The 12,775-nt window shown below is 53.0% G+C and overlaps 1 protein-coding gene across 1 annotated transcript in view; it reads right to left on the reverse strand.

The window, feature by feature from the left end:
* LOC140427339 (monocarboxylate transporter 13-like) overlaps window positions 1-12,775 on the reverse strand; it is a 40,739-nt gene that overhangs the window by 18,012 nt on the left and 9,952 nt on the right. The gene's annotated exons all lie outside the window — the stretch shown is intronic.

The following is a 12,775-nucleotide window of genomic DNA, read 5'->3' on the forward strand; positions in this document are numbered from 1 at the left end:
CTACAATTTATTAAGCGTGCCTAAAAAGGACTATGGAGCTCAGGATCATCCCGGAATGCCTGAGGATCAGCCCCCACGCAGTGAACGCGGCAGCAGCCTTCAAGCACTGGCAGACCTGTTTCGAGGCCTACCTCAGAACGGCCACCGGCCGGGTCACAGAAGACCAAAAACTACAGGTCCTGCACTCGAGGGTAAGCACGGAGATCTTCTCCCTCATCGAAGACTCGGAGGATTTCCAGACGGCGTTCGCAGCACTGAAAAGTCTCTATGTCCGCCCAGTTAACCAAATCTACGCTCGCTACCAGCTCGCGACGAGACGGCAAGGTCCCGGAGAATCGATGGACGAATTCTACGCCGCGCTGCTGATTTTGGGACGAGCCTGCAGCTGCCCTTCGGTGAACGCAAATGAACACACGGACATGTTAATGCGCGATGCTTTTGTGGCAGGTATGAATTCCTCCCAAATCCGCCAAAGACTTTTAGAAAGAGAGTCGCTAGGACTCTCAGAGGCCAGGGCCCGAGCAGCCTTCCTAGACGTGGCCGCGCGTAATACCCGCGCCTACGGCCCGACCGCGCGGCAGCCCATTGGGCTCCGTACGTACCCGTCGCGTCAAACCCAACCCCCCCCCCCCCCCGGACACCCCACAGGCTTGCGCGGTCCAAACACCAAGTCGCACCGGGGGCGCCCGCTGCTATTTCTGCGGCCAGGTGAAACACCCCCGACAGCGCTGCCCGGCCCGCGCAGCGATCTGCAAGAGCTGCGGGAAAAAGGGCCATTTCGCGGTTGTGTGCCGGTCCCGCGAGGTCGCCGCTGTCCCGGGAGAACAGGGAGCCCTGCAAGCCGTTTACGCTCCCCAACCCCCCCAGCGCATCAAGTACGACCCGCAGGCGCAGCCGCTCTGGGTCCCGACCACCGCGGTCCCGGGAGAACAGGGAGCCCTGCACGCCGCTTACGCTCCCCAACCCCCTCCCGCACCCCATGTATGACCCGCCGGCGCTACCACTTTGGGTCCCGACCACCACTCCTCACGGAGAAGAGGGAGTTCTGGGCGTCTCTAACGCCCCCCTAACCCCCCCCCCCGCACCCCACGTCTGACCCGCCGGCGCTACCAACTTGGGTCCCGACCACCGCTGTCCCCGGAGATGAGGGAGCCCCGCGTGGTCCTAACGCTCCCCAACCCCCCCAGCGCCCCATGTGCGACCTGCAGACGCCGCCATTTTGGGTCCCGGCCACCACGAGGGGAGGAAGGGCGCCGCCATCTTGGACCACCCCAAACCTCTACGACGCGTGGGGGCGGCCATTTTGTCCACCCCCGCCGCCATCTTGTGACCCCCCAGCCATGTGCGATGTATGGGGGTGGCCATTTTGTTCATCCCCGACGCCATCTTGGACGGCAACAACGGACCCCACTCCGCTACTACAACCACGTCGCGCTTCAATTACGCTCGATCAAGCTCGGCCCCGGACACTCCAGACGGCGACGACAACGGTGCTAATAAGCGGCCACGAGACACCATGCCTAGTCGACTCCGGGAGCACGGAGAGCTTTATCCACCCCGACACGGTCAGACGCTGTTCCTTGACCACCTATCCCAGCACACAAAAGATTTCCCTAGCTGCAGGATCCCACTCCGTACAGATCCAAGGATTCTGCATAGTTACCCTAACGGTGCAGGGGAGGGAGTTCAAAAACTACAAACTAAACGTCCTTCCCCAACTCTGCGCCCCCACCTTACTGGGATTAGATTTCCAATGCAATCTACAGAGCCTTACGTTCAAATCCGGCGGCCCAATACCCCCACTCACTATCTGCGGCCTCGCAACCCTCAAGGTGCAACTCCCGTCCTTGCTTGCGAACCTCACCCCGGATTGCAAACCCGTCGCCACTAGGAGCAGACGGTACAGCGCCCAGGACCGGACCTTCATTCGGTCCGAAGTCCAGCGGCTACTAAAGGAACGCATAATCCAGGCCAGCAATAGTCCCTGGAGAGCGCAGGTGGTAGTAGTGAAGACAGGGGAGAAACAAAGGATGGTCATAGACTATAGCCAGACCATCAACAGGTACACACAACTAGACGCGTACCCTCTCCCCCGCATATCCGACATGGTCAATCGGATTGCCCAATATAAAGTCTTCTCCACCGTGGACCTCAAGTCCGCCTACCATCAGCTCCCCATCCGCCCAAGTGACTGCAAGTACACAGCCTTCGAGGCAGACGGGCAATTATACCATTTCCTAAGGGTCCCATTTGGCGTCACAAACGGGGTCTCGGTCTTCCAACGGGAGATGGACCGAATGGTTGATCAACATGGGTTGCGGGCCACGTTCCCGTATCTCGACAATGTAACCATCTGCGGCCACGACCAGCAGGACCGCGACGCCAACCTCCAAAAATTCCTCCAGACCGCCAAAGCCTTGAACCTCACGTACAACGAGGACAAGTGCGTTTTTAGCACCAATCGGCTAGCCATTCTGGGCTACGTAGTGCGCAATGGGATAATAGGCCCCGACCCCGAACGTATGCGCGCCCTCATGGAATTTCCCCTCCCGCACTGCTCCAAAGCCCTGAAACGCTGCCTGGGGTTTTTTTCATACTACGCCCAGTGGGTCCCCCAGTACGTAGACAAGGCCCGCCCCCTAATACAGACCACGACCTTCCCTCTGTCGACAGAGGCGTGCCAGGCCTTCAGCCGCATCAAAGCGGATATCGCAAAGGCCACGATGCGCGCCATCGACGAGTCCCTCCCCTTCCAGTTCGAGAGCGACGCCTCAGACGTAGCTCTAGCGGCCATCCTTAACCAAGCGGGCAGACCCGTGGCCTTTTTCTCCCGGACCCTCCACGCCTCAGAAATCCGCCACTCCTCAGTGGAAAAGGAAGCCCAAGCCATAGTGGAAGCTGTGCGACATTGGAGGCATTACCTGGCCGGCAGGAGATTCACTCTCCTCACTGACCAACGGTCGGTAGCCTTCATGTTCGATAATGCACTGCGGGGCAAAATCAAAAACGACAAGATCTTAAGGTGGAGGATCGAGCTCTCCACCTTCAACTACGAGATTTTGTATCGTCCCGGAAAGCTGAACGAGCCGTCCGATGCCCTATCCCGCGGCACATGTGCCAACGCACAAATTAACCGCCTCCAAACCCTCCACGAGGACCTCTGCCACCCGGGGGTCACTCGGTTTTTCCACTTTATCAAGTCCCGCAACCTCCCATACTCTTTAGAGGAGGTCCGTACAGTCACAAGGGACTGCCACATCTGCGCGGAATGCAAACCGCATTTTTTCAGGCCGGATGGTGCGCACCTGATTAAGGCTTCCCGCCCCTTTGAACGCCTTAGTCTCGATTTCAAAGGGCCCCTCCCCTCCACCGACCGCAACACATGCTTTCTTAATGTGGTGGACGAATACTCCCGCTTCCCATTCGCCATTCCCTGCTCTGACATGACCGCGGCTACAGTCATTAAAGCCCTGAACACCATCTTCACACTGTTCGGTTGCCCCGCATACGTCCACAGCGACAGGGGGTCCTCTTTCATGAGTGACGAGCTGCGCCAGTTCCTGCTCAGCAAGGGCATAGCCTCGAGCAGGACGACCAGCTACAACCCCCGGGGGAACGGGCAAGTAGAGAGGGAGAACGGCACGGTCTGGAAGACCGTCCTACTGGCCCTACGGTCCAGGGACCTCCCAGTTTCACGGTGGCAGGAGGTCCTCCCGGACGCTCTCCACTCCATCCGGTCGTTATTATGTACGAGCACTAATCAAACGCCTCATGAGCGTCTCCTTGTCTTCCCTAGGAGGTCCTCCTCTGGAACGTCGCTGCCGACCTGGCTGGCGGCCCCAGGACCCATCTTGCTCCGAAAGCATGTGCGGGCACATAAGGCGGACCCGTTGGTCGAAAGGGTTCACCTCCTCCACGCGAACCCGCAGTACACTTACGTGGAGTACCCCGACGGCCGACAGGACACGGTCTCCCTGCGGGATCTGGCGCCCGCCGGCAACACACACACCCCCCCGACACCATTCACCCAACCCCCCCCCTTCCTGCCACCGCCGCACCCCGCGACCGCCCCCTTCCCAGGAGGATCGGTTCCCCTCCCCTCAGGCCCGACCAAGAATAAAGCCCAAGCGGAAACCGTAAGGCTCCCGGAGACGACAACACCGGTACAAGCACCACCACCACCACCACCGGGCCGAGGCGATCGACACGGACGACCAGACCGCCCGACCGACTCGTGGCGTCGATCTAAATCAATATATGGACTTTTCACAAGAACATTTTGCTTTTCTCCCGATACCTTCTGTAAATAGTTGAAACAGGACAAAATTGTACAATACTGTATTGCCATGTGAATGTTTTTTCCTCCCAGGACCAGCCCTGTAAACCCTTACCACCATACGAAGCATCACCCCGCCGGGTTCATTTTTGACAAGGGGTGAATGTGGTAGTATGTATTAGGGGTCATGTGGGACTGGAAGCCCTAATGTCATTGGCTGACAGATCCCGGGTCCTGGTTGGCCGTTGACCTCTAGCTCCGCCCTGAAGGCGGAGTATAAGAAGCCGGAGTCCTCCCCTGCAGGCCATTCTACTATCGAGCTGCGGGGGAACAGACACGCTTAATAAAGCCTCATCGACTTCACTCTATTCGTCTCACGGAGTCTTTGTGCGCTACAACCTGCAGAGGTGAAATTAAGGCAGGCAGATGTAGACCAGGGGATGCAGTGTACGTCCAAAACGTCGGGGATGGTGCTCGTTGGATAGTGTAATAACAGACCGGACCGGTTTCGTGCTCGGTGAAGACGCGTGAGCAGACGGTTTTAAAGTACTTCAGCCACTTCAGGAGCAGGGGGCTGGTGTTAGGCCATGCCCCATCTGAAGAACCGTTTACCAGCTTCATTGTCCTGGCATATGGAGGCCTGGGGGCGTCACCCCCTAGGGACACTGACACCAAGATGCGCGAGGTGATGGACTCAGACTCTAACTGAAGGTCCAGGCATCCGAGGCCTCCAACGTCGATCTTGCCAGGAAACAAGTACTGGCGGTATCCCATAGACGGTCATCTCGGAAACAACGTTCCCCAACATGCTAAACACTCCCTGACCCAACCCTGCAGCCGTGGGCAAAGAGGAGCAGACGTCCTCCTGCTCTCCTTTCTTCAGAGGGACTTATGGACTTTGGTTGCGGGGGGGGCGGTGGGGGAATGTTATAACCTCCACGAAACCCACGGGTGTAACCCGATTAATCTCCCCTTGAGCCTCGTGGAGTACAAGCTCCCCTGCTGAGGGGCAGAGGCCCATCAGTGGGTTCGTTAACTCAGTACCATAGAGGCTGGCCCAGGGAGGAGCCGAGTGTTGTGTTAGGTACACTGGTCAAACACTGGCTGCAACTGGATGCAGCTTAGATCAGAAAGATATTCCAGACCTTGAAGTTAGTTCAATCAGGTTTATTGAACTAATAGCACAGTTAGCACAGTTCTCTGTGAGTTCGACTCTCTGCTAACTTAAGTGTGGTTACTCTGTCTGACTGAACCAGATTAGCTCTTAGCCACGTGGTGGAGGTGTGAGATTGTAACAACACCCTTGACTGACTCTCTAGATGTTCATCAGTGGAATGAGGCGGAGTGTGAGTGCCTCGTGTCTTTTATAGTCAGATCCCACCTCTGAGTGTCCTGCCTGCTTATTGGTCATGTCCTGTTCTCTGTGTCCATTAGCTGCTTGTCTGTATAACATTATGTGTGCATCTGTATATCATGACATCTCCCCTTTTTTTTGTTTGGATGACATATGTGAACGTATTTACAAGAATAGGCCAATATTAACATATATACAGTAAGAAGTCTTACAACACCAGGTTAAAGTCCAACAGGTTTGTTTCGATGTCACTAGCTTTCGGAGCGCTGCTCCTTCCTCAGGTGAATGAAGAGGTATGTTCCAGAAACATATATATAGACAAATTCAAAGATGCCAGACAATGCTTGGAATACGAGTATCAGCAGGTGATTAAATCTTTACAGATCCAAAGATGGGGTAACCCCAGGTGAAAGAGGTGTGAATTGTGTCAAACCAGGACAGTTGGTAGGATTTTGCAGGCCAGATGGTGGGGGATGAATGTAATGCAACATTCGGCGGCGTGAGAGCAGCTGGTTAGTCAGTTTCAGCGGGAGCATTGCGGAAGGAGGGTGCTGGGAGGTAAGTCAACCTTTAAAAGCACTTCTCTTTGCAGGGGCAGGCCAGTCGATTTCGGCGGCTTGAGAGCAGCTGGTTAGTCAGTTTCAGCGGGAGCATTGCGGAAGGAGGGTGCTGGGAGGTAAGTCAACCTTTAAAAGCACTTCTCTTTGCAGGGGCAGGCCAGTCAATTTCGGCGGCGTGAGAGCAGCTGGTGAGTGGTGAGTCAGTTTCAGCAGGAGCTGAGACTTTTTCTCTTTTCTTTAAATTAGTTTTTTAGGCGGGATCAGGAAGTCGACCCGCGGACGTCTGGGAAGACCCTCACCAATAAATTCAGGTGGAGAGGAAACCCGAGACACTACACGTGTAGTGTCTCCCACCCGCCCTCCTCCTCTAACCTAATAATAAAACCCATTGGTCTGAGGTAAGTACCATATTTTTATTATATTATTATTATTTTTTATAAAAATTTAATTTAGTTGTTAGCCAGATCTTGGTAGAAAGTTAGAGGAATGGCAGGGAAGGGAGTACAATGTTCCTCCTGCAGGATGTTTGAGGTGAGGGATGCAGTTAGTGTCCCTGCTGATTTTACCTGCAGGAAGTGCTGCCATCTCCAGCTCCTCCAAGACCGAGTTAGGGAACTGGAGCTGGAGTTGGAAGAACTTCGGATCATTCGGGAGGCAGAAGGGGTCATAGATAGCAGCTTCAGGGAATTAGTTACACCAAAGATTGGAGATAGGTGGGTAACTGTAAGAGGGACTGGGAAAAAACAGTCAGTGCAGGGATCCCCTGCGGTCGTTCCCCTGAGAAACAAGTATACCGCTTTGGATACTTGTGGGGGGGACGACTTACCAGGGGTAAGCCATGGGGTACGGGCCTCTGGCACGGAGTCTGTCCCTGTTGCTCAGAAGGGAAGGGGGGAGAGGAGCAGAGCATTAGTAATTGGGGACTCTATAGTCAGGGGCACAGATAGGAGATTTTGTGGGAGCGTGAGAGACTCACGTTTGGTATGTTGCCTCCCAGGTGCAAGGGTACGTGATGTCTCGGATCGTGTTTTCCGGGTCCTTAGGGGGGAGGGGGAGCAGCCCCAAGTCGTGGTCCACATTGGCACCAACGACATAGGTAGGAAAGGGGACAAGGATGTCAGGCAGGCTTTCAGGGAGCTAGGATGGAAGCTCAGAACTAGAACAAACAGAGTTGTTATCTCTGGGTTGTTGCCCGTGCCACGTGATAGTGAGATGAGGAATAGGGAGAGGGAGCATTTAAACACGTGGCTACAGGGATGGTGCAGGCGGGAGGGTTTCAGATTTTTGGATAACTGGGGCTCTTTCTGGGGAAGGTGGGACCTCTACAGACAGGATGGTCTACATCTGAACCTGAGGGGCACAAATATCCTGGGGGGGAGATTTGTTAGTGCTCTTTGGAGGGGTTTAAACTAATGCAGCAGGGGCATGGGAACCTGGATTGTAGTTTTAGGGTAAGGGAGAATGAGAGTATAGAGGTCAGGAGCACAGATTTGACGTCGCAGGAGGGGGCCAGCGTTCAGGTAGGTGGTTTGAAGTGTGTCTACTTCAATGCCAGGAGTATACGAAACAAGGTAGGGGAACTGGCAGCGTGGGTTGGTACCTGGGACTTCGATGTTGTGGCCATTTCGGAGACATGGATAGAGCAGGGACAGGAATGGATGTTGCAGGTTCCGGGGTTTAGGTGTTTTAGTAAGCTCAGAGAAGGAGGCAAAAGAGGGGGAGGTGTGGCGCTGCTAGTCAAGAGCAGTATTACGGTGGCGGAGAGGATGCTAGATGGGGACTCTTCTTCCGAGGTAGTATTGGCTGAAGTTAGAAACAGGAAAGGAGAGGTCACCCTGTTGGGAGTTTTTTATAGGCCTCCTAATAGTTCTAGGGATGTAGAGGAAAGGATGGCAAAGATGATTCTGGATATGAGCGAAAGTAACAGGGTAGTTATTATGGGAGACTTTAACTTTCCAAATATTGACTGGAAAAGATATAGTTCGAGTACAATAGATGGGTCGTTTTTTGTACAGTGTGTGCAGGAGGGTTTCCTGAAACAATATGTTGACAGGCCAACAAGAGGCGAGGCCACGTTGGATTTGGTTTTGGGTAATGAACCAGGCCAGGTGTTGGATTTGGAGGTAGGAGAGCACTTTGGGGACAGTGACCACAATTCGGTGACGTTTACGTTAATGATGGAAAGGGATAAGTATACACCGCAGGGCAAGAGTTATAGCTGGGGGAAGGGCAATTATGATGCCATTAGACGTGACTTGGGGGGGATAAGGTGGAGAAGTAGGCTGCAAGTGTTGGGCACACTGGATACGTGGGGCTTGTTCAAGGATCAGCTACTGCGTGTTCTTGATAAGTATGTACCGGTCAGACAGGGAGGAAGGCGTCGAGCGAGGGAACCGTGGTTTACCAGGGAAGTGGAATCTCTTGTTAAGAGGAAGAAGGAGGCCTATGTGAAGATGAAGTGTGAAGTTTCGGTTGGGGCGATGGATAGTTACAAGGTAGCGAGGAAGGATCTAAAGAGAGAGCTAAGACGAGCAAGGAGGGGACATGAGAAGTATTTGGCAGGAAGGATCAAGGAAAACCCAAAAGCTTTCTATAGGTATGTCAGGAATAAGCGAATGACTAGGGAAAGAGTAGGACCAGTCAAGGACAGGGATGGGAAATTGTGTGTGGAGTCTGAAGAGATAGGCGAGATACTAAATGAATATTTTTCGTCAGTATTCACTCAGGAAAAAGATAATGTTGTGGAGGAGAATGCTGAGCCCCAGGCTAATAGAATAGATGGCATTGAGGTACGTAGGGAAGAGGTGTTGGCAATTCTGGACAGGCTGAAAATAGATAAGTCCCCGGGACCTGATGGGATTTATCCTAGGATTCTATGGGAGGCCAGGGAAGAGATTGCTGGACCTTTGGCTTTGATTTTTATGTCATCATTGGCTACAGGAATAGTGGCAGAGGACTGGAGGACAGCAAATGTGGTCCCTTTGTTCAAAAAGGGGAGCAGAGACAACCCCGGCAACTATAGACCGGTGAGCCTCACGTCTGTAGTGGGTAAAGTCTTGGAGGGGATTATAAGGGACAAGATTTATAATCATCTAGATAGGAATGATATGATCAGGGATAGTCAGCATGGCTTTGTGAAGGGTAGGTCATGCCTCACAAACCTTATTGAGTTCTTTGAGAAGGTGACTGAACAGGTAGACGAGGGTAGAGCAGTTGATGTGGTGTATATGGATTTCAGCAAAGCGTTTGATAAGGTTCCCCACGGTAGGCTATTGCAAAAAATACGGAGGCTGGGGATTGAGGGTGATTTAGAGATGTGGATCAGAAATTGGCTAGCTGAAAGAAGACAGAGGGTGGTGGTTGATGGGAAATGTTCAGAATGGAGTACAGTCACAAGTGGAGTACCACAAGGATCTGTTCTGGGGCCGTTGCTGTTTGTCATTTTTATCAATGACCTAGAGGAAGGCACAGAAGGGTGGGTGAGTAAATTTGCAGATGATACTAAAGTCGGTGGTGTTGTCGATAGTGTGGAAGGATGTAGCAGGTTACAGAGGGATATAGATAAGCTGCAGAGCTGGGCTGAGAGGTGGCAAATGGAGTTTAATGTAGAGAAGTGTGAGGTGATTCACTTTGGAAGGAATAACAGGAATGCGGAATATTTGGCTAATGGTAAAGTTCTTGAAAGTGTGGCTGAGCAGAGGGATCTAGGTGTCCATGTACATAGATCCCTGAAAGTTGCCACCCAGGTTGATAGGGTTGTGAAGAAGGCCTATGGAGTGTTGGCCTTTATTGGTAGAGGGATTGAGTTCCGGAGTCGGGAGGTCATGTTGCAGCTGTACAGAACTCTGGTCCGGCCGCATTTGGAGTATTGCGTACAGTTCTGGTCACCGCATTATAGGAAGGACGTGGAGGCTTTGGAGCGGGTGCAGAGGAGATTTACCAGGATGTTGCCTGGTATGGAGGGAAAATCTTATGAGGAAAGGCTGACGGACTTGAGGTTGTTTTCGTTGGAGAGAAGAAGGTTAAGAGGAGACTTAATAGAGGCATACAAAATGATCAGGGGGTTGGATAGGGTGGACAGTGAGAGCCTTCTCCCGCGGATGGATATGGCTGGCACGAGGGGACATAACTTTAAACTGAGGGGTAATAGATATAGGACAGAGGTCAGAGGTAGGTTCTTTACGCAAAGAGTAGTGAGGCCGTGGAATGCCCTACCTGCTACAGTAGTGAACTCGCCAACATTGAGTGCATTTAAAAGTTTATTGGATAAACATATGGATGATAATGGCATAGTGTAGGTTAGATAGCTTTTGTTTCGGTGCAACATCGTGGGCCGAAGGGCCTGTACTGCGCTGTATTGTTCTATGTTCTATGTTCTATGAATCCCAGGTCCCGGTTGAGGCCGCACTCATGTGTGCGGAACTTGGCTATAGGTTTCTGCTCGGCGATTCTGTGTTGTCGCGTGTCCTGAAGGCCGCCTTGGAGAACGCTTACCCGGAGATCAGAGGCTGAATGCCCTTGACTGCTGAAGTGTTCCCCGACTGGAAGGGAACATTCCTGCCTGGTAATTGTCGCGCAATGTCCGTTCATTCGTTGTCGCAGCGTCTGCATGGTCTCGCCAATGTCCCACGCTTCGGGACATCCTTTCCTGCAGAGTATTAGGTAGACAACGTTGGCCGAGTCGCACGAGTATGTACTGCGTACCTGGTGGGTGGTGTTCTCACGTGTAATGGTGGTATCCATGTTGATGATCTGGCACGTCTTGCAGAGATTGCCATGGCAGGGTTGTGTGGTGTCGTGGTCACTGTTCTGAAGGCTGGGTAGTTTGCTGCAAACAATGTTTTGTTTGAGGTTGCGCGGTTGTTTGAAGGCAAGTAGTGGGGGTGTGGGGATGACCGTGGCAAGATGTTCATCTTCATCGATGACGTGTTGAAGGCTGTATACATATATACATGCAGTGGATGTGAACATATGTACATGTGAAAATGCTGTCTAATGCGAGAACACAGAACATAGCAAACAGAACAAATGTTCATAAGTCCAGTCTCTGTGGCTTGCGTCTGATCCTGGTCGACCGCCGGAGAGGTGGTGGTGGGGACGACAGCGCCTTGATGGGTGTGATTGAAGCCTGACTGGTGGCCTCATGAGTCGAGGTATCAGGAGGTGACAAAACAACAGAAGGAAACGGAGAAGAATGTGGTTGCGGGCAGGCAACTTTGCGCAGTGCCCGTCTGTTTTGTCGCACAACAGAACCATTAGCCAGACGCACAACATACGAGCGGGAGCCAGCTTGTCGAACAACGACAGCGGGAGCTGACCAGCCTCCATGAGGGATCTTGACCCGAACAGTATCTGACGGGGATAACACGGGCAAATCGGTGGCATGAGCATCATAGCCCTGTTTTTGCCGGTCTCGGAGTTGCTGCACCTTCTGCAGCACCAGGAGGTGATCCAGGTTGGGCATGTGTATGGCTGGAAGTGTCGTTCGCAGGTCCCTGTTCATGAGGACTTGAGCCGGCGACATGCCAGTGGACAGTGGGGTCGCCCTGTACGCAAGCAGCGCAAGGTGAATGTCAGACGCAGAATCTGCGGCCTTGCAGATGAGCTGCTTCACTATGTGCACCCCTTTCTCAACTTTTCCGTTTGACTGCGGCTAGTGTGGGCTGGAAGTGACGTGTTTGAACTGATACGACTGGGCAAACAGACCATTCATGGCTGCTGAAGCGCGGGCCATTGTCACTCATGCCAAGTGAGTGGGATACCATACCTGGAGAATGTCTCCTTACAGGCCTTGATGGCCGTCCGAGATGTGAGGTCTGAGAGCTTCACGACTTCAGGGTAATTGGAAAAGTAATCAATGATTAACACGTAATCACGACCATTTGCATGAAAGAGGTTGATGCCAACCTTGGACCACGGAGAGATTTCGATTTCATGCTGCTGAAGTGTTGCCTTACTTTGCGCTGGCTGGAAGCGTTGACAGGTCGCACAGTTAAGGATCATGTTCGCGATGTCCTGGTTGATCTCGCATCAGTAGACAGCCTGCCTGGCTCTGCGTCTACACTTTTCCAAACCCAGGTGGCCCTCATGGATTATGCGGAGCACGAAGCTCTGGAGACTGTGTGGAATTACAATCCAGTCCAATTTGAGGACGATACCATCAACCACCGTCAGGTCATCCTTTACATTGAAAAATTGAGGGCACTGCCCATTCTGCCAGTGATTGGCGAGGTGGTGCATGACACGCTGCAAGAGGGGGTCTTTGGCTGTCTCCTCGCAGATACGAACCACCTTCTCATCAGACTGCCCTTTTGAAAATCGCTTATTGTCACAAGTAGGCTTCAAATGAAGTTACTGTGAAAAGCCCCTAGTCGCCACATTCCGGCGCCTGTTCGGGGAGGCTGGTATGTGAATTGAACCCGCGCTACTGGCCTTGTTCTGCTTTACAAGCCAGCTGTTTAACCCACCAGCCCCGTTTTGCCAGCCACTGGCTAGGTGTTGCATAACACGCTGCAAGAGGGGGTCTTTGGCTGTCTCCTCACGGATACGAATCACCTTCTCATCAGATGCCGGGAGGGTGCTAGC

This window comes from Scyliorhinus torazame, chromosome 7, assembly GCF_047496885.1.
Source record: "Scyliorhinus torazame isolate Kashiwa2021f chromosome 7, sScyTor2.1, whole genome shotgun sequence".
NCBI classification, from domain to species: Eukaryota; Metazoa; Chordata; class Chondrichthyes; order Carcharhiniformes; family Scyliorhinidae; genus Scyliorhinus; species Scyliorhinus torazame.